Here is a 26,712-nt window from a genome sequence, read left to right as displayed (position 1 = left end):
CCTTTTCTGTAAAGAGTGAGGTATTGAGCATGAGGCAAACCCCGTGTTACATAAAAATTTCTGTTCGTATTAAGTCTTAATTTTGCTTCTTGCTTTCAGTTAAAAAAAAAATGCTTTTTATTTAATCGCCTATAGAACTCAAGGTTCTGGTGTTGCTGAATGATCTAGCAATGTAAAGCTGGTTCTGATGTCATGGTTACTAGAGCTGGCTCAATCTTGCCTTGGCATTTAGACGATTATTTGTTGAGAATTTGTTATACCCTTAAACCTTGACCCGGGGAATTTAAATTACATTTTGACTACCAAACCGAAAATTACTTGTGACTGTATCAATGTGGGGCTTTAATTCAAGCTCGGTGCAAACATATTTTCATCTTCCCAGAAAGATAAGCCGAATGGGTAATTCAATCTTTTTGATAAGAGGTTTTGGACTCGCTTACGTAGAAAGGGGGTGGCCCTGGGCCCCCAATGAATTCCCGAATTCATCGAGCTTATTATTAAAATAAACGAACAATTTTCTTTTTTATAATGACCCTCTAAAAATTTCTTGGGAACATGCCTGGTTGACAACTAAAAGGTTTAATCTAATTGAAGCCGCATCTTTTTTCTTGGCAAACCAACCAGAGATGGCAGCAACCCATCAAGTTACCAAACTAGAGTGGATCATGTTTATGTATGCCTAAGGTTCATTCTTGTATTGACTGTAATCGTGTTGTGAGAGCAACACTTTTTTTTAGCGTTCCGATTTCAGCTTATTCCTAGATAGTGGTAAGGGTCTAACCTCTGTGTTTTTAAGGATTTGTGGACCTTAAGCCGGACTGATGAATATAACTCTGTATTTAGGAAAGCTTCATAGAACTCTTGCTTGGGGGCAAAAATCTATTGTTTCTACCCATTTCTGTTCGTGATTTCAGCTGAGTTTATCATTTGGTTTTTTGCACTTGGGATTGCGATAAAGAAACGGTATCGGACTTGCCTCTTAAATTTTGAAAGTTTTCTAATTGCTAAACAAAGTAGAGTTTATCCTTTACTCATTTCTAAGTGAAGTTAAAAATCCCTTATTGTAAAAAATTGCCGTAAATTTAATAATAATACAAAAATAAAGTTTTGGTTCAGTTTGACGGTAACATCGGGGCCTTTCAACTGCAGGGCCTGTTTGGGCCCATTGACCCTTTATCCGTCCCTGATTCGTCGTGCTATTTGCCATATTTTCCCTATAATCGACCGATTTTAACAGCTTTTTGAAAGTTTTGCCCCCCTCCTCTTAAAAGGGATCCATGCGAGCGACCTAGTTTTCATTTAAAATATACTTCCATTAAGTTGAGCTTGTTTATTAAGCCGAATTGACTTATTCATCAAAAATTAAGGACCAAACAAGATAAGAATTTGATCCTTTTACAAGTCTGTAAAAAGATCTTGATTTTGTATTCTGCAAACGATAGAAAATATATTGGTCGAAACTGCTCTGACCTACAGGGAAATAACCGGGAAGTGCAGGAAAATCATAAAAAAGTAATCATTATATTTGGCAAAGAGAAAAAGAAACCTTACTTTTGTGATCTCTAAAAGGATATTATTCGCTAAGGCTTTCGTGGTGAGAAGATCTTTTTTTACCATCTATTTTATTGTTCAAGAGAAACAACCGTAAGCAAAGAATGTGCTTGTATTGTGCTATTTCTCTTTTATGATTTTTTTTTTCGGAGAAACAGTCATAAGGAATTTAATTTTCATTATTTTTCCGAATAAGCTATTAAATGCAATATTCTATCAAATTAAAGTGACGAGTTAAATTAGAAATTTAAATGAAAGTAAATTACCGAAAATGCTTAAATGTTTATTGCTTCCTGATCTCTGCTCTTATAACCAGTTAGAGTTTGGAAATCCTTTGGACTGTCTTTTTTAAAATTGTTGAAACGAATTTTTTTTTAAGGCAAATACAAGTGAACTAGCGGTTTAATCTATGAAGCATTTGAAGAAAAAAGGTAATTTTAATATCTTATTTCTCTTTGGTCAGAACAGTTTTGAGAGTAAAATACAAAGCAAAACACACTTGTTCACTAAGTTATTCACATTACAAAATAATAATACAACTTTTTTTGGGCCCGTTTGAAATATGTATAAAATGAATTTGAAGGCGAGGGGGATAACCAGCCCTAGTATCCTCCTTTAATGTTAAAGTTTTATTGGTTCTCAGAAAAAAGCATTTTAGAATGCAACAATTAGAACCGGATGGTTATAATAGATACGGGAGGAGAGGGAGACGGGTTGGGTAAATTATAAATCGTCAGGTCCCTCCCACTCTCACATGTAGATAAACAATGAATGTTGTTTCTGTTCGCATCCTTTTTTGGATATTGTATGTTTATAATAATTGTATTAATTCTATTAGGCAAAGTGTCTTGTAATCTGTTGTAAATGGTTTCCTTCTTTTAAGTCTATTCTTTTTAAATGCATTATTAATAGGCAAAATTAATCTTTCCGTTTCATCTGTTTGTTTTGTTTTTAGCAAAAACCAATTTACACAGTAGCCTTTTGAGGGGCGACAACATTGCACTTTTTCTTCTTTTTTCTCCCCCTTTTCCTTCTTTTACGTCTATCCGCTAGGGTGGGTCGTCATCATATTTAAGGGGTTGAGGGGTTTAAATGGTGCGAATAAATGGAAAAATAATTTTTGATGGATTGAAATGTAGAAATCAAATGAATGCCCAATCCTTGCTGTTTCCAAATTCTATCTGAACATCTTTTAGCTTTATTGGAGCTCCTAAAACGTATATCCAAGTACAGAATATGAAATTGTGGCCTTAATACAAAATGGTCATTGATGGTTGGCGAATACCTTCAGGAGTTTACTGAAAATAGGAATTTGTCAAAATGTAATCATAGACGTTCAAATTCCTAAAGCTCTCTGCTAAATGTAAATTGTAGACTCTCTATTAGGGCACTGTTATTTTTTAATGTATTTTTAGAATTGTTCTCTTATTTTAGTTAAGATTGATGTTATTTTTCTCTAAATCTTGGAGATTTCGCCATTTTTAAGGATTTTTTATTTATTTTATTTTTTATTGTAGCATGCCCTGATGGAAAATGAAGCCCTGGATGCAAAGACAAATGTCCTTGTATGAATAATGCAAGTTGTTATCCCTTTTCTGGAGCTTGCGGATATTCTCGTGGATGGACCGGAGAACGGTACGAATATCCTTACCCTCTTGGCACCTATGGACTTGAATGTAATCAAACGTGCCAATGCCAGCAAAATAGCAGATGTGATCCAGTATCCGGAGAGCGTGTCTGCTCTGATTGCTGGAGTGGACTATTGTAAGTTGTTTCTTCCTTTCGAAAAGCCAAGGTGGATGATTTAAGTTTGGCATACAAAAATATTTGTACACAGAGAAAAGAGTATGAGTCAGAATAGGTACTGATTTAGTTCCAAAGGAGTTTTGAGGCGTCCAAAGTAAGGCTTCAGAGTTTAGAGACTAACTTAGGATCTGGAGCAAATAAACGTGAACCATATCCAACTCCGGTTTATAATTTTCAATGATTGATTTGAAGCCCTGAAGCTCCTTGTATAACTTCTTGAAAAGTTTTGCTTTACAGTTATTATTTTTTTTTTGTATTTAGAGATTCAAGCAGCGTTTTTACTTCCCAGAGAACTTGACTGAACAATAAAAACAAATAAAAGTTTTTAGATTTATTATGGAATAGTAAAGAGGTGAATCCCATATCAAGTTCAAGTTCTATTTATTTTCATAAAATAACATATAACAAAAACAATATCCCAAAGGGCCCAATGGCCCGTTATATGGGAGACGGCATATAATAAATAAAGAATGATAAAACTTTCCATAAACATACTAACCAACAATATAGAGTTAAATATAAATCTATAAGGAAAAGAAATTAACTCGCCGGCAGTCCCCACGCAACAGTGACCCTCATATCATTCGACTATAAACTATTAAAATTCTCTGCGTCATCGAGGATACAACACCAACAAAACAACAACCCAAAAAAGAAAAAAAAAACACAAGAAGCATTTAATTAGAAGCCTTTAATAAGAAAATTTTCATTTATCTCTTAAAGGAGCCAAGTGTTTGTGAATGCCGGGTCTCAGCGGGAACCAAGTTCCAAGCACGCCCCAGAGTCACAGCCAGGCCAAAGTCTGAGCAAACCGAGGGACTAGCTGGAATCATTACGTTCTCCCAGTTACGAACCATATACAAATTTTCTTCCCTTACTAGTTTGAGTAGTCCCGAAAAACAACATGGGAGATCTCCCCAGAAGTATTGATATGCCAACGAAGACAGAGATAAAACATAATATCTATAATCTAAAGGAGGTCAAGAGGAATGTGTATAGCCGACTGGAGAATTCTTGCCGGTTTCTAATGAAGATAGTGAATAGGAACAAGTACCGAGAAAAATGTGGACATCCACAGAGACGAACAGTAACATATATAAGGGTAAATCAGAGAGAATTATAAAAGACGGAGGATTGGGAAAGGAAATAAACGCATTAATTTTCGGATGATCGCAAGTCCACGGGAAATCGCATGTCATTATCTTGTCGATCCCAAGTCATTAATTTTGTTTTCATAAGAAGAAAATCACTTCTGGGGGAAAGTTAAACTTCGCTTTAATAGTCCTTGAACTATTAATTTCAATGTCTGAGGTATTTCGTTGATCTATTGGTTGCGGTGACTTTGCAAACAATTGAAGTGAATCGTCATATCACTTATCAGCTTCCGTAGACTTATAGTAAAACTGTATTCTGTTCTTCCTTACCAGAGTAACGGATGTAAATGGATGCAAATTTGTGACAGCAGCTTGCTCATTTCTCTACACTTGACACTCAAAGATATCCAAGAACTGGTTTGCCAAAGGACAGGTAAGGTGCTCACAAAATAAATAAAGTAATTAGACCATAAATTCATGTATGCGAGGCATCCACTTGGTCATTGCTTTTTATGGCCTTAAGGCCGTGATAAAGTGAACTTGAAAACCTGAGCTTCAAAATTGAAGTTCAGGTGGACTTCTGTCTTTCAATTCTCTATAGACCTTCGATTGTCAAAAGCCCTTCAAATAGCACTTATCCATTGGCGAAAATAGCAGGTTAATTATACCAGTTTGTCAATTTGGTCTCTTGGGGTATCTCAAACGATTCTTTCAGGCAAAAAATTTGTAAAAATTTCAGGTAGCTGAAAATATTCTTTGGGACTGTTGGAAAACAGGAAAATACATCGAAAAATAGTTGCAGTCATCTTACAGGTTATTGTCTTCTGCTTTTGATAGTACCAATATTGTTCTAAAAGCAATATTCTTCATAGAGTACATTTGTGAGATAGAGCTAGACATTGTCTGAGATTTCTAAGAAAATAGAGGAAATAGAGCATAGTCCTAGCAAACATTTTGTAGCATCTTCAAGAAGCTACGGCCTGATATTAAAAGAGGTATCTTCCAAAAACGAATACTTGAGTACTTTTTAAATATAAATTTTCAATTTTAAAATGGGATTTTTGAGTTCCATCAGTTCACTTAATCATGGCCTCAAGCTGCTCTACTGAGAAAGCATAAGTCATTAGTATACGTAGAAGAAAATAGGGTAAAAATCCTCATGGGTTTGGTTACCCCACGCCCACACCCCTACCTTCGAGAATCAGTTATTTGTAGTCATAAGAATAATGGTAATTTTGTGTGTGTTCCGTTGGTGTGTTACCCCGCACTCTATCCTCTCAAGAGCCAGGTAATTAAAAACATTAATCTTTGCTAGAAAGTATTGATGACTACATTTTTTTTTATATGTAGGGAGATACTATAATGTCATTTGTTTTATTTATTGATTTAAAATGGGTACTAGAGATAGCGACCTGCTGACCTAACCCTACAAACAGATATTTCGGCAGTAAAATTGAGACGCAGTAACGATTTATTTCACAAGGAAGAAAAAAAACAATCATTTAAAGATCAGTAAACACAGTATTTGGCTTTGCTTGTATTGTGATATACCAAAAATCTAAACAAACAATTTAACAGGTGCTTGTTTTTATACTTTTAGAATTGAATTTTAACATCTAGCTACACCCTCCCTATTTCAAATCACTGGATACAGGAAACATTGGTGCTAAAGTGAATACATTTCTATGTGAGTTAAGGCAATCATTCGCCCTTTTGACGTAGGTAGCTTGGACTAAGCTCTTTCTTTCTTTGTCGTTGCATATGTATCATTGTAATTTACATACCTAGAATAATTCGTAAGTTACATATATCTTTTACTAATAAAAACGTTCGTAAAAAATATAAGTTCTAGCTGTCTTTTTAAGTAACCAAAAAATTGAGGGGCAATTAGGCCTCCTCCCCCACTCCTTTTGTTCTCAAAATCAGTCGATCAAAACTGTGAGAAAGACATTTAGCCAAAAAATAAATAAGCAAATTTCATTTTAATTGTTCATCTGCGGGGAGCCAAAATCAAAACATGCATTATTTCAATAACTTTCAGAAATTAGATACAAAAAAGTTTTTTTTAAACTAAAAGTAAGGAGTGACATGAAAACTAAAAACAAACAGAAATTATTTCGTATATGAAAGAGGCTGCTCCTCATCAATACCCCGCTCTTTGCGCTAAAGTTTTTTACTGATTCAACTTTACATATAGCAGTATTTACTATTTACTATAGTCCTGTGGTGGCGCAGTGGATTTGACCTTAGCTTGGTAATACGTAACCCAGAGATCGAATCACGCTGCAGGAAAGAACTGCACGGCCGACGCAGGGACCTTAGTAGTCAAGAAGCGTCGTTAATTCTTAAAAAAAAACTATTTACTATAACACTATTTACCTAAGTGACCAGCTTGAGTTAACACAAAAAAGAGCAGTCAAAGTAATATTGTGCGATGTTTTTACCGAATATAAAATAGCATTATCCACTTTACAAATTCAATCTCTTCAATCTTCTGATTTTTTTTTGTCGTTTGATTTAATCCTTTTTTTGTAAGAACAAGCGCCATTTAGTTTTATGACTACGAGGGATTGTGCAAATAAAACCTATTCTATTCTATTTTATTTATGTTTGATAGTTATTGTGATACTTGTGACTAAAAATAGTAAAATTATTCAAAATTATAATTAATTATAATTAAAATTATTCAAAATTTAATTATTCACTAAACTACAGGAATCATTGTAGTGACCTTGACAAGGAGGGTGAAGGGAGGGTAAAAGCTTAGATTACTAAAAGCCAAGAATATTATATAAACTATCTTCACGGTACATATTTGTAAATTATGACAGCAGTATTTTATATTTTTATCGTATGAAATTTGATTCATGTTTTTAGCATAATATTGTATTTTTGTGTGTGAAAGGAATTAACAATAGAAAAATTATTTAAAATGCAAAAAGTTAAAAGAACAATCGTTATGACATCAAAATTAGAGGGGAGATGTGAAGTCCAGGGGCTAAAACCTAAGTACCTAGTTATATAAAAATGAAATATAGTAAAATCGAAACAAATAACTACCGATAATAGGTTTATATTCAGGCATTTTGACACAGGGAGGGATTTGACCTGTCGGCTAAAAATATCATGATTATTAGGATTTTCAATACTTTTCGTATATTCGGCAAATTTGGCATTATGCCCATGGCAGGGTATAAAGCAGAGGTATATGCCCCTGCTTTTTTGGAGCTAAATTCAGCAGCGGCAAATTACAGCAAGCCATACTATAAGCTGTTTTTCATTGACACTTGTTCTTAGAATTTTTTTTTTCAAGCCGAGGAGAATGTTCCTCTGTCAGTAATGCTAAGGTTTTGGCAGAACAATTTGGGCTCTAAGTGGGCTTTCTGGAGAGAAAAGATACCCTTCTGCTGAGGTCAGTATAAACTGAAGTGCTTGTTGTTGTATCAAATCTAAACAATTTTCTTGATTAATATTTAGAAAAGACAATTTCTAATGGATCACTTCAAATTGCTTATCAAAACAAAATATGGTAAGTCTCACAGATTGTTGCACAACTAATACCAGCTTTGTAGTGAGAAAGTATCGTATATCGCATGGAAAGTTTCATGGAAGTTTAAGATTATTTTTTAGACAATCTCGCGAATCATCTACAGAAGTCATCTTCAAATTAAATACATATCGAACGTTAGGTGCCTCTTTGTCAGCACAAAATTTTAATTTGAATAAACGGTGGTTCCTGAAAAAAATAGTTGATATGCCATCAAAACAAAGTTTGAGTAGGCTATTCTGTGTTGTCTAAAATCTCCAAGGGTGCAAGAATCTCATTTGGTGAAGATCTAGGGTAAAATTCTAGTTAATTGACTTGCCATTTCAGAAAGGGTTTAGGTTAGGAAAATGAAAATTTCAGGGATGAATCAACAGACTAAAGTATGTCACAGGAAGGTATTTTGAAGTAACTACCTCCACTTCTTCTCCCCATAGAGGGCCCTGACCTTTGATAACCTTTAAAAATATGTGTGTTATAAAAGTGAAACCTGCAAAGTAGATCTTCTGCTTAATTGAATTACAACAAAATTGTTTTCAGCTTCATAACTAGGTATAGACTGGTCATATAGGCAAATTTCAGGGCCCTCTAGAAAGAGAAGGAGTGGAGATGGTTACTTAGAAATACCTTCCTGGGACATACTTCAGCCTGTAGATTAATCCCCAAAAGTTTCTTTTTTCTAGCCTAAACCCTTTCCAAGATAGCAAGAAGTCAATTGACTAGAATCTTAACAGATCTAGTGTTGGTCATCTTCAGACAGAGACTAAAGGGACACATAGGATGTTTAGATTGCTTATTTTTCAGGGTTTGATTAACCCAGCCCCTCTCCTATGGTCTCAAAAACCTAGAGCTTAGGTCATGTAAAGGAGCTAGCCAGAAAAAAAATGTTCTAACTCACAATTGCCAGTGGAATAATGTGGTGATGACTTGTAGGATATGAAGGTATGCTACTTGTAGGTAGGTCTGGTAAAACAAGTGTTTAACCAACCACTCCTCTCTTTCCCTGCATTAGAGGCCACAGAAAAGACAATTCTATCTTACCTGGTCTTTAAAAAGAAAGCAATAGGCCTAAAAATCTGCTAGAGAAGTGCTACTGTGGAATGGGTTGTGAGAAACAACAGTTCAGATGTACACTATAGACTCATTGATAAAGATTAGACTAAGATTTGCTAGAAAATCAATTATGACTCAAATATTAACTGAAGCCAAAAAAACCACTAGCAAGAAATCTAGGTATAGTTGTTATTATATCAACCCTCTTTTTGTCATGTCAAGGTGAGCAACTTTGAAGTCAGTAGAGATTGTTTATATGGAGTATAATAGGCTACTAGGAAAGGGCTTTTTTTTTGTTGTAAATATTGAGCAGTTCATATTATCCACCAACAAATGAAGTGAACATACTATTAGATACACATTTTTGAACAGGCCTATAATAGCCTAGTCTAATTGCTTTTCTTGAAAATTCAGTTGTGAGCCTTTTTTTACCCTTGAAAATTATCATTTCTTTATATGAATTTCAGTATAGAAAGGGTTAAAACATTAGTTTCAAACTTACTATTTCATTACAAGATCCATTTTGTTAAAGCTCTATAATCCATAAGTGTTAGACCAAAAATTCAAAACTATTTCTCTTTTTTTGGCATGGATCTTCTGTTGGATTTTATGTTTTCAACTTAAAAGTGTTCAATCCACTTTTGTGGATTTGTTTTTAATTTTTTTTATTTAACTTAATCTTGATCAATCAATGTTTATAAATTATATAATTTATACAAAATAGATTTCTTACAAAATGTTTCCTGCCAAACATTTGACTGAGCCTAGCTTTTTGACACTGTTGTCAAGCCTTCTTGACAACAGTGTCCAATTATATACATTATGGTTCTTCATATTGACATTTAAAAAAATTTTTGGACCAAATAACTGCTGAGTATACATTCAGATTTATCCAAAATTCAAACATGGGCTGCAGACTGGCAGCTAGAATTTAACTATAGAGTCCTTGGTTTTTGGTAATAGTAATCCCCATCATTCATACACCATGTTTTACTCCAAGTCAGACTTATAAATCTGTTGGAAACCAGTTTGGATATAATGGACCAAGGAGTTTTGTGTTGATGAACAATTAAAACCACATCAACACTGGTAGCTTTTGGTATAAATATTTGAATTAAAATGGAATAGTTGTGTGCATCAAGTCATGGCTAATTTTAGAAAAAGCTAAGATAGATGGTGCAATTGGTATTAATCCTCCCTCCCCATTGTTAGGATTCTATAAAAAATGATGTTAGTTCATTTGAAAATAATAGTGAATTAAAATGAAATAGTTGTGGACATCAAGTCATGGCTAATTTTAGAAAAAGCCAAGGCAGACAGTCAAATTGAGTGAGAAGCAAACCTGACATTCGAAATTCCACGTCTAAGAATTATCTTCAACATCCACCAGTACTTGAGAATAATAAATTACTCCATCTGCCACAAGACATGCCAGCCTCTAGTGACGGGTGTTATATTAAATTATAGATGGAGAAATTTTGGGCCTTGTACTATATATGCACATTCTCCACCTACCCAATGCAGCACTCCGTTGGCATTCAGGAAGTTCACACTGCAGAGACAGACTCGAAAACACTAGCGACGAACATACCAGAGTGATCTGCTTAGTCTGTATAAGTCAATCCATTCTCTGTGGGCATATACTCTGGCAGAAACAAACCAGCAAGAAGATTAGTGAATCTTTCTTAATATCCTGGGTGCCTTTAAGGTCAAAGTAAGTCCCCAGAAAGGGTCAATTCTCCATAAACCGTGTAAGTCATTCCTTCTTTTCATTTATAACTTAAGTCAAATTTTGTTGTAATTTGGTTTAGCTTGCTAGTAAAATTGAGGGTTAGAATTTAAAACTTAGTTTGCATGATACAGCAAAATTAAAGCTTGTTGGGCAAGAAATAGTGATTGTGTTAGCCTAGGCCCTGACAGCTATATTGAGAAATCTGAGATGATTAGATTTACCATAGTAAACAAATAGATAATAGGCTAGGGTCTAAGAGCCTAGCTAGAAAAATCACATACAAAAATGAAGGATTTTTTCAGTCACTGTTTTGTTTTATGGCTCCTTTTTTCTGTTTACCTCCAATTATATATATATATATATATATATATATATATATATATATATATATATATATATATATATATATATATGTATATATATATATATATATATATATATATATATATATATATATATATATATATATATATTGACCAGTCAAGATGGTGTAGATGCTGTAGTCAAGACATTACCAAAATATATGCTTTGTTTTCAAGCAATTTATGGTAAATAACTATAAGTAAAAAAAAACAACTCCTCTCAATAGTTACTGAAAGTCTAAAAAACTTATGTTAATAGATATATAATAAAAATTGGCTTGCTAGCTGATTCTAAATATAATAAGATTCAATTACGGTAATTTTAGTGTTACCAGTGCAGAATTATCAAAAAAAGAATTATCGAAAAATACATCTCCAAAAAGCCAAGGATTTATACTGAACATCACACTATCAGATTTTCCACATCAAAGAATCTTACTGTAGAGGTTTCAAGCTCCCATCTGCAAAAATGTTGAATTTAGTATTTTTGTGCCAGAAGAAAGATTACTGATGTGTTACTCTTTTTTTGTTCTTCTCAGGGGTAATTATATCAAACCAACGGTCGGAAAAGATTGAGAGAGGCCCCATTTGAATGGAAAATACAAATTTTAATGTTTTCCAAAAATGGGAGGGCAACTAGCCCTCCTATCTTGCCCTTTTGCTCCCTGCATTTGTCTGATCAAAGTTTTGAGATAACTGTTTTGTTCACTATAGTCAAAAGATTCAATATTTACACTTTTGAGGATGATATGACTACCCACAGCCCCCAGGGAAAGGTGTGTAGAATGACCGCCATTTGCTTATAAGGTTTATTATCATGAAGTATACAGAGGTTTTGGGAGTATGGAGACAGGGAAGGAGGTTAATTTTCTCATGGGCGAGATTTGTGACTGGGGGAATCTTCTATGGAGAAGGAATTTTTGAAAGGGGGGTAGGGTTAGACTTTCCAGGAGAAATTGACACTGTGAGAATTCTTGAAAACTCCTATACAAAATTCTTTTCATTTGTCTTTCTTTATTTTTGGTGACTCAACTATGTTGTGTGGAACCATCCAGGAAAATTTTTACCAGTTGCAAATATCTAGAGGATCTTTCAATGTGGGGGGCATTCTCCATGGGAAAAATTCTTCATGGGGAATTTTTCACAGATGAGATTTTCCGTGGGGGAAGTTTCTATTGGAGCAGCTTGCCACTGGGGAAGGGGGTACTTTCTGGGAAAATATTTTCCATGGAGGCGGATTTCCGGCGTGATTTGAAAAACAATCAGAAATTATAGTCTTTTTCAAATGAAACTGTGCTAAGAAGAATTTTTCACGCGGAATCATTCACAAAAAATTTTATCTGGGGAAGTTTTAGCGAGTAGGGAATCTTTTGGGGGACTTTTCCTGATAGGAAGTGAGATTTCTGTGAGAGGAACTTTCTATTGAGGGATTTTCCGTGGGGAAAGAGAATTTCCCATAGAGGAGAAGCAGGTTTTCTCAGTTTGACTGTTAAAGTTTTAAAAGTTTAAGGTTTTAAAGTTTGACTTTTGTCCCAATTCTTTAAGAGCGACTCCTGAAACACAAGGGCCGTTAAGTAAGAGTCAGAAGCTTTTTCAGAAGTACTAAAAAACTTTGGCGTAAAGAGCGAGGTATTGAGGAGCAGCTCAATAGTCTAATGAGAATTATTGTATGAAGGAATTTTCTTCCTATAGAAATTCAGCCAATGCTTCTACTACTACAACTGAAACAGCAGCTGCAATTGTAACTAAACTCACTTTGTCATCTTTTTATGTGGGGACATAAGCAACATTTTTTTAACTAACTTGTTACTTCATATTTATTAAAAATAAATAAAATTATTTTTAAACTTCCTGTCCTTATATATCTTTTCTAACGTGTCTAGTTGTCTCTTTATTTTTTAAAAAGTTTGTGTCTTTCAGGTTTCTGGTGTTACCTTCCACTTCTCAAATTATGTACTTCAGATAAAATCTGCCTTTCTTCCCTATAGGCCATGTATAATTGAATTATATTTTTGCATACAAAACGCGTTGTAGGGGACTTATCTGGATTTTGGACAGTTGAAGTCTTTACAATCTACTCTTTAAGTTCAATTTAAACAAATCAGCTTAGTTGACCTTTTAATTGTTTCTTCGTCATTAGTTTTATTGATTAAATCATGTCTTTCCAGAAAATTTATCACCATAGAAACGAAGTTTATTACATTCTAACACATCCCACTCAGCGTTTGAAAATCAGGAAGAAACACACATTGGGAATAATCGAAAGAATTTTGAATAGATTCTCATATTAAAACCCGAGGAAGAAAAAATGGAAGCTGAACAATAAATTCTCCAAATATTGTAAAAAGACTGTTTTCGAGGAAGGTTTCGGGACTTCAACGTTTTCAGTATACGCCTCCGAAATTTTTACCCGACCCATTACCTGGTTATAGAAGAGTGATAAGCCCCTTGAAAAAAGATGAAAATCCTTCCAGAAATAATGCCAAGAAGGAGAAGTTTGAAGATTCAATTGACGCTGATTCTAACCAGAAAATAAGAGAGGTAGACAGACAGCACAAGGTAACAAATTATCAAATAATGTTACCAACTAGTTAATTAGGTATTAAACTGATGTAAAAATAATTACTCAGAGCTTACAGTATTGCATCATGTTGCTCAGAATCGAAGGGTATGTCTAATTTTTGTAGTAAAAGAGAACAAAGTAAGGTTTTGTAACCTATAGTGCAAATTACATTGCTACAAATAATAATACTAATATTAAAAACAAAAATGTAGCCGATTAATTCAGCTTTATTTTGATGTTGGAAGTTTGAAACAAGCTAGGGGCTTAGACACGAATGTGTTAAAATCACCAAACAGTACAAGATTTTAGGGCTAAAAAACTACTGCTAACAGCTCACTTGAGAGTAGATGTGTTACCTGAGGGCGACACAGCTACGCAATCTTTGCCTCCACCACAATCTGTCAAGGTTTCACTCTTTACCCCCTCTCATGAATTTAAGCCTCCTTTATATCCTTTCTTATGACCTCGAGTTACTCCATTTGGTGATTATCATGCTTATTTGTTTGTGTCCAGGCTGATGGAAGAAAAGTATAATGATTGGCAATATGTTATCCTTGTTCTGTAAGACGTGGACTAGTCACTTTTCTTCTATGATTAAACAATGTTTTACGTAGACCGTACTATCCAATTTACGGTCAGTCAAACGAGTACCTACATCTACCTGACGATCATGTTTTTCGTGGACCGAATTGTTCGATATACCGTCATTCAAACGAGTACTTACCTTATTGTCCGATATACGGTCAGTCAAACGAGTACCTACAACAACCTATCTACTAATCAACTACCAGGCAAATCATCAGGAAGATAGTTAGCAAATCTTGCTCAGTCTTTCGAAACATCAATGTTTCAGAGCCATACTTGGCCACTGTTACTACTATGACTTCCAATATTCTAATTTTAACTCAGAGATTTGTCTACCTATTCTTCTAATTTGTTTTCAACTGCGGAAATGTCCCTGAGCCTTGGCTATTTGATTTTTAAATTCTCATTTCATCCAGTATTTTTACTAGTAATGCTACTCAGGTAAGTGAAGCCATTCGTTTGATGATTTCTTCGTTACCATGCATCATCTCTTCCCTCCTGGTTACCACCAGAGATCTATAAAGCCTTGTCAACCCTTGTTAGCACTCTCAAGGACCTCCTCATGAAGATTTAGAGGAGTGAGTCTGTCTCCTAAGATTGGAGAGATGCAACAATCATTCCAGTATTCAAGAAGGGCGACAGAAGCGATTGCAAAAACCATCAAGGCATCTCGCTCATGGACATGCGCAAAGAGGGGTTTCGTTGTTGTCAGCTTTATTTTCTATATATATATATATATATATATATATATATATATATATATATATATATATATATATATTCAGTCCCTTTCTTGCGTCTTATTTTCCCTCTTGTTGTCCCATTGCTACTTGAGAAGAAAAATCGCTTTTTTTGTGTATCATTTGATCTGCTGTGTTTTAATATTAAGAATCCGAGTTTTTTTTTTAATTTTCGTCAACTACGAAATTCATTTTGACCCTGAAGAGAGATCATCCTGAAGACCATAACTCGTATTCCACAACTCGTATTCCCCATTTTTGAGTGCATTTTCTCTATTATGTAGCATTGATGAGAAACCTGGTCGCTAAAGGAAGATAAATAATGCTTACGAAAATCATTTTTTCGAAAAAGACAGAAAAAGAACGATCAGAAGTGCCATTTGACGCCTGCAATCAGAAGTATTCGTTATCCGCTAATACTGTAGGTTTAGATAGTTTGGTTACATTTTGCGGCACCCAAGTGGGTATTTGACCAGCCAGTCCCTTTAATTTAACTCATTCCTAATGGAAAAAACAAAGCCGGAGGACTCTGGAAGTACGGTCGCAAATGGGACAAATTATGGTTAGGAATCGTCCACCCCCAAAGACGATCGAAGAAGGTGGTAGAATGGGGTCCAACATATCTATAGGGATAAGTCACATTAAATAATTTTGTAAAATATATGGTTTTACCAAGAAGAATATAACAACCTTAAATCACGTTAACATAACAACCAACCTTATAACAACCATATAGCAACCCTATACAGCTTTAAATCAACCTTTAAGTTTTTCTTTTATGAAAGAAAAACTTATCCTAATTTGAGAATTATTCTTTAAATTACTTTTTAATAGTTCACAAAGATTCTCAACATTGCTATTAACTTCACTAGTTCAACTTCATATTGCTACTGAAAGTTGGAAATGTGTAAAATGCCTTATGATATTTTTAGGGTTTTCACCTTACACTATAGTATCATATAGGTCAGGTGGAACAAAACGAGTGTATCTACAGTTTTCCAAAAATATGGTTCTCAAGCTTTTTGGTGTAATCTACTGTGTTTGAAGATAAAAAAAAGTCATTTGATTTGGGTAACTCAGCCTTGTTTTGATAATAGAAAGAAAATTTAATTTAGTGGTTGAACACGATTGATTGATTGAAACTAAATCTGTAAAAATTGACGCAAATAGTTTAATTTTTAATCAAGTCAACCGCAAGTGTTCCACACAAACTACTATAAAAAAGGAAAATATATAACAAAAATGTAAAGAGAAATACACAAATGTAATAAGAGGAGAAAAGAGACAACAACAAAAGGGAATAAAGATAAAAGTATAAAGCAAAAAATATCCTGATTCAACTCCCTTTTAATGTTAGAAATAAAATTAAAGTTTTTTGAACACGATTGATTTGTTAAATTGGTAAAAATTTGCACAGATAGTGTATTTCTTGACTAAATCAATAACGGGCAATTCACACTAGGAGTAGCAGTAGCACGGGTTATTTCAACTTGAGCAAAGCTGTAATCACTATTTTCGTTCATGGGATAGGGGGGGGGTGTTTGGTCTGACTCCCTGAAAGTGATGAGTTTTTAAAAGTTATGTTTAAGTTTCATTGGACATATTGTTTAAGAAACATGTTAAGTGCATTTTTTCTATGATGAACTTCAAGAGGACTAAGATTGGACAGGGATTGATGAGGGTGTTGCTTGTAAAACAACATGATTTTGTCTAAATTTTGAATAAAAGCACAATGTAAAATATTTCGAGATTAAAAGTCGAATTGTTCTTATCAAACATACAGCCAATGCCGCCTTTATTCGACTAGGACTATGATAGAGTTTTGTAATATATTAAAAAAAACACTGTTTTACTTTTGTATTAATAAATTAACTGTAAGTCTGAAACCTACTGCATCATTGGCGCTTTACTGAAAACTATATGTAACTTGAATAGTCTTGAAAAGTACAAATAAAATCTAAGTGAATGTTTAACATGTAATGCAAATAATTGTAGAAAGATCATCAGTTTCAAATTTAATTTTACTGTAATATATGTTTATATTAATTGAAGTAATAAGTGCAAAAGAAAACATTGGTAATATGATTCGTTTTCAGTTAAGCGCCAATGCTGCAGTGAGCTTTAAACTTTTACGGCTAGGGTGGGGGGTAGTATCCAAATCCTTGTTTGTAGTGAAGCTATTTGAGTCTTGAATAGTCTTGGAAAGAACAATTAAAATTAAATTAAACATTTTATATATAATGATATTAACTGCTGAAAACTCATCAGTTCAAAATTAAATTTTAGCGTTATTTATATGTTTATTTTCAATAGTGTAATAAGTACAAAAATAAATATTTATAATCAAATTTGTTTTCAGTAAAGTGCCGATGACGCTATAGGTTTTAGACTTTTGCAATCAAAGAAGAAGGCAAAACCCCAACTCGTCTGGGTTTCATTCATTCTCATCTCGTCCGGGTTTCATTCATTCTTCAGTAATAATTTCTGCTTGTTTTAAGTTTGAGTTAGTGGTGGTTTCTATCTCTTCTGATTTCAAGTTTAATATGGCCTTTACTTTTCTTTGGAAAACATCTTTTTTAAGTTTTTTTTAAATTAATTTCTGTTCATTTTTGATTGCCCAAGTTTCAAGTTTTTCAAATTCCCTTTTTCAAAATATTTTTTATTCCAAAATAAATTTACAGTTCTGGTAAGAACTAATAAATTAAACTGAATATTAGCTATATAAATGTATTGATTGCTGAAAGTTCATCAGCTCGAGATTTTGTTTCACCAAGGCCGGATTTAAAGCTTTGACGCCTCTAGGCACAAGCGTTTTTCCGCTCGGTTTTTACACAATCTTCGGGCAATCTTCGGGAAAATCTCCAAAACTGGAAATAGTGAAAGCCGCAGGGCCTCATGGACCTATTGGTAATTCTTGGTCTTGTTCCATTGAAATTTCTTAGAACATTGAAAGTTATAAGAACAATAGAAAAATATTTGTAATATTATTTCTTTTAGAAAAGAGCCAAATACGCAGTAGGCCTTATACTTTTAGTGTCATAGAAAGGACAGTAACCATACTGTTTTGTTTGTAGCAGAAACACCATTCAGTAGAAGTGGGGGCTATAGAATGTGGGACTATTGAGAAGAAAACAATCGGTACTTCATAATATACAGAACAATTGTTGCTAACATGTTTTGAATACAGCTTTACTATACTCAGAGGTGGCCCGAAGGGGGGTAGGGCTAAGTGGGGTGACTCATTCCCTTGGTTTATGCAAAGTTGTACAAGTCCCTTATTTTGACCTCATGAAGGCCACAGGTGCTCAATTTTGAGACAGTCTAAGTTGTATTTCCCTCTTCTGGAAACACTTTTGGATTTGCGAACTTCTCGGTAAAAAAAATGGCTGATTTTGACAAAAATCAACTTCAATTGTAGATATCATTTACCAAATTCGCTTTTAAATAGCCTAAAGTTGTTTTATTTTTCTGCTCAATTTGAATTCTCTAATGTCGTTTTTCGATAGAATTGTTTAACTTAAACTATTGTATTAATATGGGAAAGTGGGATTACTTGGAATGTCACTTTAAGGGTTTATATTAATCCCTTCTGTAAGTGTTACATATAAATCATTGTCTTTAATTAACTTGTAGTGTCTTGGTGGTGAGGGGGGCATGACACATTAAGGAAAAGCTTAAACTTCAAGTCCTGATGTTGATATTTTTTATTCTCGTCAAAAGTATTTACTACAGATTTTTAAATCACTTTCTATTAATGCAACAGGCACTAATATAAATGAATAAATAAATCTGAAAACAGGAAAAGCTTAAGCTGAATACGCAAATGAAGCTTAAGACGAGCAAAACATTTTGCTATTGAGGCATAAATGAAACCCAAAACAAACATAAATTCAAAAATCAATTGTAGTTTACAAGCAAACAATAGTTACTAATATAAATGAGTAAGTAAATAAAACGAGTTAAGGACTTTCTTGGACTGTGAGGACTTCCTTCTCATTTGCAAACCTGGCCGTTGGATGCCAAAGTGAACTTAAACTTAAAAAAAAAGAACGATATTTAATGAGCGTGACTACGATAAATTTATCACCAATGTTGTACTGTTTAAGGACTTGGTAAGAACTACTGCCCTGTCCGCTAACACATTATTTTGGTCCTTGTGTTATATTTCAGATAAAGATATCCTATGGCCTAATGCCAACTGAATTCTATATTTTCCTCTATATATCCTATAAGGGACATGACTAAAGAAGACATGAGGGTTTTTTGCTTTTTTTCTTTAAGCGTATTCTAGCCCAAAAGTTTCAAAATCTGAAGCTCGTGGCCCGAAAACCCGAAACGCGGGTTTTTAGTCACTTGTCGTGCGAAAATGAAAATTTAGTAGTCTAATTGGCAGAAAATTGCCCAAACGAGCATCATACTAGTTTTGACTGACTGAATTTAGAATCTTGAGTAGTCTAGAACAGTGAATATTTTAATCTTGAATAATCTAGAATAATGAAGAACAACCTAGAACAATCTAAAACGATTAAGAACAATCTTGAATGATCTAGAATAATCTAAAACAGGAATGAAAAATGAACAGATGTGAAGAAAAAGTTTTGGTAGTGCCCTGACGTAAAGCTAGCAGCATCGGTGCTGCGTTGATCTGTCTATATTAAACATTATGATTTTACATTTCTTTGTTGAATCGATTTTAGTTTGGTAATTCTCCCCCCCCCGTCACTGCACCGAGGGCAACTTTTAAATTTGTTCTTTTTATGCGGTATTTATCATCAGTAAAAGGGAATAATGTTTGATTCTGGGTGTGTCAAAAAATACTAAGGGTATTGAGGGATAAACTTAAAGGACTGTTGAGGGATATATTAAACTGAACCAAAAAAAATATATGTATCCAATTTGAAGAAAAGGCGTATCAAAGGGTAGTTCAATTAGCCTTATACAGTTTTTGGAACTTGAATTGAGATGTTGAAAAGCGGTAAGAGTGAGGCAAATTCCTTTCTTAGCTGCCCTCCCTCCAAAGATGCATGATCAAAATTTTGTGATAGTCTTCTTGTTCAAAATAGTCTAAAAGTCAAATAACTCAGTATCCAGGTATTGCTTAACTCCCGTAGCCTCTAGGGGAAGTTTTCTAAGCTGTATAAGTTGCCCTTTACACATACATAAATAGGATTTCAGAGAAGAGGGTCAAATTTGATGCCTTGCTTTTAAACGTGTTTGTGGCAGGAAGTCACAGATTGTTGATGATCAATCTCTTTGGTGACTTAAAAATGCACTAGAAATATTACTGTCAATTCGGTTTAAAAACGTAAAAGTTTTTAAGGGTCATGAATTATACCATGAAAGCCTTGGGACAAAAGTCCTGCGTTATTCGAAAAACTTTTTATGCAAAGTCTGAATATTTTTAACAGAGATCTAATAGATCTTTATTAAATAATTTTAATAGAGATAAAAGAGAGGGGCTCATTAAAGTTTTACTAGTTAGTTTTTGACCACGTAGGATTATTTCTTCCCTTTTTTTTCCTTAAATCGAACTTAACAAGGTTTTTGCTTGTTAATTTTATCAGCATCACATTTTGTTGCTGTTCTAGCCGTTGATACAAATTAAATAAAAAAGAAGAGTTTTTCAACTGCAAGTAAGGAGCGACATTAAACCTTAAAACGAACCAAAATTATTCCGTATATGAAAGGGACTGTCCCCTTCTCAACGACTCGCTCTTTACGCTAAAGTTTGACTCTTTCTCGGAGCTCTAATTTTTGAAACAATAAAAAACTTTAGCGTAAAGAGCGAGGCTTTGCGGAGATGGCAACTCCTTTCATATACGGAATAATTTCTGTTCGTTTTAAGTTTTAATGTCGCTCCTTACTTGCAGTTGAAAAACTCTTGTCTTTTATCTAAATTCTTAATGTTTTTTAATGACGCATGTTTTGATTTTGGCTCACCACCCATGAATAATTAAAATAAAATTTGCATTTTATTTTTTTTTGGGCTGAATGGCTTTCTCATGTTTTTTTTTATTAGTAATAGATATGCGTAACATGCAAATTATCGTACGTAACGAAATTCTATATTTTTTTTATTTTTATTACGTATATGAGGAGGTTCTCCCCCTCTTCAATACCTCGCTCTTTACACTAAAGCTTCAATTTGGTCCCAATTCTTTAAGAATGACCCCTGAATCACAAAGGCCGTGGAATAAATAGTTGAAATTGCTAAAAAATACTTTAGTGTAACGAGTGAGGTATTGTGGAGGGGACAAACCCATTGATACGTAATAATTTATGTTCATTTTAGGTTCTAATGCTGCCCCTTACTTCCACCTGAAAACACTTTTTTTTATATATTTATATTCTCATTGTTTTTTTTTTAAATAGTACAAGAAAACCCTGCAGCCTCTTCATGGAAATTTTCTTCCCTCATGATAAACTCCTCCATAAAAAATCCTCCCACATAACCCCCTCCCTCCGACCCCCTTCTAACGTGAAAAAGTCTCCCTGAAAACATGTCTGTACGCGTCCCAATAACCATTACTATGGGTAAATAATGGTCGAAGTTTGTAATATGCAGCCCCTCCCCCGGGAACTGTGGGGGATTAAGTCGCTCCGAAAGACATAATTGTTAGGTTTTCGACTATGCTAAACAAAATATCTCTAAATTTTGATCCAGTGACTTTTGGAAAAAATGAGCGTGGGAGGGGGCCTAAGTGGTCACTTAAAAATGGCATTAGAACTTTAAATTTCCGTTAGAATGAGCCCTGGGTCATTCCACTGATGAGGACCACTGGGTCGATACGATCACCTCTGGGAAAAAACACAAAAAACAGCAAAAAACAAGCAAATAAACAAATTTGCCTTCTGGTAAAAATACAAAAATTCTACATTTTTGTAGTTGGGAGCTTGCAACTTCTAAAGTAGGGTGATCTGATACGCTGAATCTGATGGTGTGATGTTTGTTAAGATTCTATGACTTATAAGGGATGTTTCCCCCTATTCTCTAAAATGAGACAAATTTTCTCAGGCTCGTATTTTGATGGGTAAAACTAAACTTGATGAAACTTATATATTTAGAATTAGTGTAAAAATGCAATTCTTCTACGATTCCATTTTTTAGAGTTTCAGTTACTATTGAGCCGGGTGGCTTCTTACTACAGTTCGTTACCACGAACTGTTTGATAATTGTAAGGTTTATACGGGAATTAAATAAAAAAAAATAATTTTTTTAGCTGAAAGTAAGGAGCGACATTAAAACTTAAAACGAACAGAAATTACTCTGTATATGAAATGAGTTGTCCCCTCCGTAATCCCTCGCTCTTTACGCTAAAGCTTTTAATTGTTTTAAAAAGTAGAATTGGGGCAAAGAGTCAAACTTTAGCGTAAAGAGCGAGGGATTGTGGAGGGGACAACTCATTTCATATACGGAGTAATTTCTGTTCGTTTTAAGTTTTAATGTCGCTCCTTACTTTCAGCTAAAAAAATTAGTTTTTTTATTTAATTTCTGAACGTTTATGAATTAATGCTTGTTTGGTTTTGGCTCTCCGCACATAAATTATTAAAATGAAAATTGTATATTAATTCTTTTTTTGGCTAAATGGCTTTCTCTTAGTTTTGATCAGGCGATTTTGAGAAATAAGGGGTGGAGAAGGAGGCCTAGTTGCCCTCCAATTTTTCGGTTACTTAAAAAGGCAACTAGAACTTTTAATTTTTAACGAACGTTTTTATTAGTAAAAAATATACTTCACTTAAGAATTAACTTACGTAACAAACTTTCATAACCTTATATTTTTATTATGTATACGAGGGGGTTTGTACCCTCGTTAATACCTCGCTCTTTACACTAAATCGTAAGTTTTGTCCCAATTCTTTAAGAATGACATCTGAATCAGAAAGACCGTAGAATAAATAGTTGAAATTACTAAAAATACTTTAGCATAAAGAGCAAGGTATTTATCTCCTCCTAAAAACCTCGCTCTTTATGCTAAAGTTTTTTTTAGAACCCCTCATATGCGTAATAATCTCTGTTCGTTTTAAGTTTCAATGCTACTTCTTCCTTTCATTTGAAAAAACGTTTTCATGTTTATTTTTCATTGTTTTCTTATAGTAATGCTAGAGAATCCTGCACCCTTGTCATTGAATTTTTCTCCTCCCATGACAGGTTCCTCCAAGGAAAGATCCTCCAACATAGCCCCCTCTCCTGAGCCCCACCCCCAAACAAAATAAAATCCCCCTGAAAACGTCTGTACACTTCCCAATCACCATTACTATATGTAAACACTGGTCAAAGTTTGTTTTTTGCAGCCCCTCCTATAGGGATTGTGGGGGAGTAAATCATCCCCAAAGACATAGTTATTATGGTTTTCGACTATGCTGAACAAAATGGCTATCTCAAAATTTTGATCCGTTGACATTGGGAAAAAAATGAGCGTGGGAGGGGGCCTAGATGCCCTTCAATCTTTTTGGTCACTTAAAAAGGGCACTAGAACTTTTCATTTCCGTTAGAATGAGCCCTCTTGCGACATTCTAGGACCACTTGGTCAATACGATACCCCTGGAAAAAAAAGCAAAAAAAAACAAACAAATAAACACGCACCCGTGATTTGTCTTCTGGCAAAAAATACAAAATTCCACATTTTTTTAGATAGGAGCATGAAACTTCTACAGTATGGTTCTCTGATACGCTGAATCTGATGGTTTCATTTTCGTTCATTTCGTATCCTACGACTTTTAGGGGTGTTTCCCCCTATTTTCCTAAATAAGGCAAATTTCTCGTAACTTTTGATGGGTAAGACTAAACTTAATGAAACTTATATAATTAAACTCAGCATTAAAATATGATTCTTTCGATGTAGCTGCTGATATCAAAATTCAATTTTTTAGAGTTTTGGTTACTATTGAGCCGGGTCGCTCCTCACTACAGTTCGTTACCACGAACTGTTTGATTGTCAAAAGACTTTTTTTTTTTTTTTTTAGCAAATCTAACTTCTTGAATCTATTGGTTCCAAATATGGAATGCTGTATAGAGGACATTCATTCAGCATTTTGTACTTACCCTGGTACCATATGTGGTTTTGAACTCCCTGAAAGTCAATGCCATGCTATTAATTTCACCTCTAAGGCTAATTATTGTTCTCCCAATGATAGGCTAATCGATGGTTAAGTTTCATTATTTATTTTGTATATTGATCTTGTAAAAAAAAAAAAACGGAAAAAAAGAAGACCACTCTGTATAAATTTTGCTAATATCGTTCTTGTTGATTTTACCTCTAGGAATTTTCACAATGGGAAACATGGGGAGTAAATCTCTTTATTATCTCAAATTCAGTGACCGCCCTGTATTTCTTATAGAAGATTTTCTCAATTTTATTTTAGTATGGATACTACCGGTCACATTGGCTTTCAGATAGATAACTTAACAAACGCAGTCAATTGCTTTTTTTTGTTTCCTTTTGTGAAGTTAAGCTTTATTTTTGGAAATTTTTTTATTGATGCACAAAGATAAAGTCAGCTTAGTGCTATAATATTGTTCAGGGTTTATTTGTTATCTTTATATGAAGGCAAGGGCAATTTAACATGGATACATGAGCTAGATCGTAAGCCAACTACAGTCATAAATCCAATAAATAAATCACAAATACTTATCATACACTATAAATCCAATAAAAAAAATACTAAGCGACTATTTTAATCTATTTCTCATACATGTATCTCACTTACAGGCCTTTACACCACTTAAGCTTTACTTTTTGTTCATTATCACTTAAGCATAATACAGGTGAGACCACTGGGGGGATTCAATCTCTAATTTCCGTTACTCTAAATTATTTTTGTTTAATTCTTAGAGAATTGCGAATGTCACAAAATCGTTTTGTCACATCACCTGTCATATAGATATAGGGAGATTCACGTCCGGCTCCTCTTCCGAACAGGTATTCACGTTATTTCTTTATAGTCTTACTTACTTCTAACTATAGTCTAAACAGAATTTTATCAATGAGCATTAGCTATTAAGAGGGAGTTTCCTTTGGGGGGGGGGAGTTGCACCTCATTACCATTGTAATAAAAAGTGAACTTAACTGAAAAGAACAGTGTTGGATGGGGTCAAATTTACCGTTAAATACAGGAAAATATTGTTTAATTTATTAGTAAATACATCGAATGTATCCCTCTTTTCAAAGCATTGTTATAACTATGTTAAAGTTCATTGTATGTAGTGGGAGATGGAAAGATATTGGGAGTTGTCTAAAACAAGTAAAAGAGATAAAATAATTAAATCAAGAACATGCTTATTCGAATGAATAATGACAAGCCTCCTCACCCCATCAATCTTCCCTCAATGAATTCCATAACACAAGAGCAATATTACTTTTGAGTCGTCCTAGCCGAGTGTTTGACAGGACTTGAAACTTTGTCTTTGAAGACTCTTATGAATGTGAAGAAGAGATTCTAATTTTGGTGTTTTTCGTTATTTGGTTTCAAATGGGGATCAGTGGCATGACTGTAAGCTCAACCAGTGTTGACCCAGCTTTAAATGGGCACCTGGAGAAATCTGGAGATGGTAAACAGCAGGGATATAGGAAAGCACTTGATGGCTAGCCCGAACCCCCCGTTATTCTTTTTGGCTGAAAGATCATGAAACGGAGATCAGCTCCACCGGTAGGGACTGCAAAGTCCAATGCTGCGTTCTTTACCTTGTACCTTTAATGTGACTAAAAGATAGTATCTCTTGAAAACACTAGATTATTTCTTTTCTTAAGTTACGATATTGCTCTTTATTTTCATTAAAAAAAACTTATTTTTGTATTTTAATATTTAATTATGAGAAGGTAATGCCAAGAGATGATCCTGCTGAGTCAGAAATTTAGTGATAAACGGCAAATATTGTTTGACGATTGTATGGACTCCCATATAGATTGGATGAGTAGGAAATTTTTCTGGGTTATCTCTACATAGAGGTACTATTTCTTGAGGAAAAAAGCCTGTACAAAAGGGTTGAGAAATCCAGATTTCAGATATTAAAGTTGGATAAGTAACTGGTAATTGTGTTCCTTTTTTGTTTATGGTGATTTGTTGTTTTTTTTTTTTTTTGTTGTTGTTGTTTTTTCGTTCTTTTTAAGTGACAATCTGTTTTAATAGCACTGACTGTGGTGTAGTCGAGCCAAACGCTGATGATTCTGCTGACTGTAAAATTATATTGTTGCTCAAGGAAGAAATACTGAAGAATCCTACAAGTTTTCCCCCTCACTTCTTATTATCACTAACGAAATTGCTTAACCAAGGATCTGTCCAATCGTTAGCCTTTGTTAAGTTTTCCTTAAATACAAACGTAGATCCAATCTTTTGAAACATATTTTAATTCAATGCCGATACTGGGATAATATTGATGGTGAAAAATATATCGATAAAACCTTATAAACCTGTAGATCGATTGAAACACAGGGCCTTCTTTGATTAACACTTAATAATGCAAACGAGCCCATGTTCTTTTTTCATATCTTGAAAGTCTAATATGCAATATTTACAGAAATTTTCTTTTATTAATTTTTATCTATTTTTCAGTCCAATGGTATGATGATTCTAGTGGTCCTTTGAGTGCGGGAGGAAATCTGGTTTTGAATCTTTTAGATTTGTTTTTATATCTTAATTCGTAAACACGATTCTTTCAAAATAAGTAAAATAGCTTCTTTTCGT

The 26,712-nt window shown here is 34.0% G+C and overlaps 1 protein-coding gene and 2 long non-coding RNA genes across 6 annotated transcripts in view; 2 read left to right on the top strand and 1 right to left on the bottom strand.

Moving 5' to 3' along the window:
* LOC136026623 (GTP-binding protein 1-like) overlaps window positions 1-26,712 on the bottom strand; it is a 203,890-nt gene that overhangs the window by 162,221 nt on the left and 14,957 nt on the right. The gene's annotated exons all lie outside the window — the stretch shown is intronic.
* The window catches only part of LOC136026624 (uncharacterized), a 48,636-nt gene continuing 23,407 nt past the window's right edge, over window positions 1,484-26,712 (top strand). For 2 of the 4 annotated variants that reach the window (XR_010617350.1, XR_010617352.1), the window contains exon 1: window positions 2,421-3,315. This is a non-coding gene — a long non-coding RNA (uncharacterized LOC136026624). Of the gene's footprint in view, window positions 1,983-2,413; window positions 3,316-26,712 lie in introns of those variants that run through there. The other 2 variants (XR_010617351.1, XR_010617353.1) reach the window with 2 other exon arrangements.
* LOC136026625 (uncharacterized) lies at window positions 8,139-26,318 on the top strand. Its single transcript, XR_010617354.1, has 3 exons — window positions 8,139-8,227; window positions 13,311-13,701; window positions 26,158-26,318. It is a non-coding gene; the product is annotated as an uncharacterized LOC136026625 (long non-coding RNA).

The sequence above is a fragment of the Artemia franciscana genome, chromosome 4 (assembly GCF_032884065.1).
Source record: "Artemia franciscana chromosome 4, ASM3288406v1, whole genome shotgun sequence".
In the NCBI taxonomy this organism is placed as follows: Eukaryota; Metazoa; Arthropoda; class Branchiopoda; order Anostraca; family Artemiidae; genus Artemia; species Artemia franciscana.
The sequence above is the reverse complement of the archived record's forward strand: the minus strand, read 5'-3'. Positions and strand labels throughout refer to the sequence as shown.